The sequence below is a fragment of the Crinia signifera genome, chromosome 2, assembly GCF_055691185.1.
Source record: "Crinia signifera chromosome 2, ASM5569118v1, whole genome shotgun sequence".
Taxonomy (NCBI): Eukaryota; Metazoa; Chordata; class Amphibia; order Anura; family Myobatrachidae; genus Crinia; species Crinia signifera.
Window position 1 is genome coordinate 194,211,483 of NC_139218.1, and position 1,690 is coordinate 194,213,172.

A 1,690-nucleotide genomic window follows, 5' to 3' on the forward strand; every position below is an offset into this window, starting at 1 on the left:
ATGGCCATTCAGACCACATGTTCTGCGTGTACATAAATTAGCAACTCAGCCTGCATGTGTATCTAGGCATTTATGTAGAATGTACGCTCTAACTAGCAGGGCCCTCTCTCTTCATGTGCTTTTCTAAGTATATACCCCTGCCACTGTTAGAATTGCGTCAGTGTCCGCTGCTGCAACGGTTTAACATTTACTTGACCTTATTTGTACTGTAAATCCTTATTTTCTTCGGCATTTTTTGCTCATCTATGTATTGCCAGGCGCTGCGGAACCCTTGTGGCGCCATACAAATAAACAATAATAATAATTCAGGTTCTGCAACATGACCCGATTTGCGATGATGGTACAGATGTTTCAGCAATTATAAGTCCTCGGACAGAAAAGAAGGGACAGCAATGGGTATCCCTATGCTCAAAAGTTAGCTTCTGACAATATCTATCTCTATATATATCCCAATGGCAGTCAGCACACTTCATTCACATCATCTGGGGAAATGCTGAAGCCACATAAATGTAGTATGGTGGATAGTTAAAGGCCCGCATGACACAATGAAATAGCAAAAAGGTAGCAAAAAAGCAAAAAGCTGTATTTAATCATAAAAGGTGGACACACCAGCATGTCAAAAAAAGTCCATATACATATTACCAAGTCCAAACAGCAGCATGGCAAATGTGGCATGGTGGTCCACCTAGAGGGTCACTGATGCCCGACGGCCGTTTCGGTGTGCTATCACCGTCCTCAGGAGCATCCTGAGGACGGTGATAGCACACCGAAACGGCCGTCGGGCATCAGTGACCCTCTAGGTGGACCACCATGCCACATTTGCCATGCTGCTGTTTGGACTTGGTAATATGTATATGGACTTTTTTTGACATGCTGGTGTGTCCACCTTTATGATTAAATACAGCTTTTTGCTTTTTTGCTACCTTTCTGTTATTTCATTGTGTCATGCTGGCCTTTAACTATCCACTATCTCTATATATACATAATCTATCGATATAAAAGGCTAAATACTCCTCACCTCTGAGGTGAAGTACCGCCAGTGACCACTAAATAACATGACTGAACAAATTACTCCTTAACAGAAAGTGAAAGCAAAAATATCTGTTTTAAATTTGCTGTACATGGAGAGGGGGAGCTGTGAAGACATATTGGAGGTAGGAACAGATGGGGGCTAAGCCGTCATGTTGACGCACTAGTAACTAGTTAGCATATAAACCGCACATGCATACAGCAAAACAGTACAGCAAGTGTGGCTTCCATTCCCACCATGGCCCTAACTGTGCAGAGTTTGTATATTATCCCTGTACTTGCGTGGGTTTACTTCGGGTGCTCCGGTTTCCTCCCACAATCCAAATATATACTGGTAGGCTAATTGGATCCCAACAAATTAACCCTAGATTGTCTGTGTGTGTGTGTGTGCGCGCATGTGGTAGTGAATATGGATTGTAAGCTCCACTGGGGCAGGGACTGATGTGAATGTTCAAAATATCCTTTGTAAAGCGCTGCGGAATATGTATGCGCTATATAAGAAACGGTTAATAAATAATAAAATAAATAACAGTGGCCAAACACACAGTAAACACATCTGTGCAATTATTAGTTCTGGGATTGTAAAGAATAACCAAAAGGTACGTTGATATCACAGAAAATATCACATATTTATTAACATTTACAAACCACAAACAAAAAA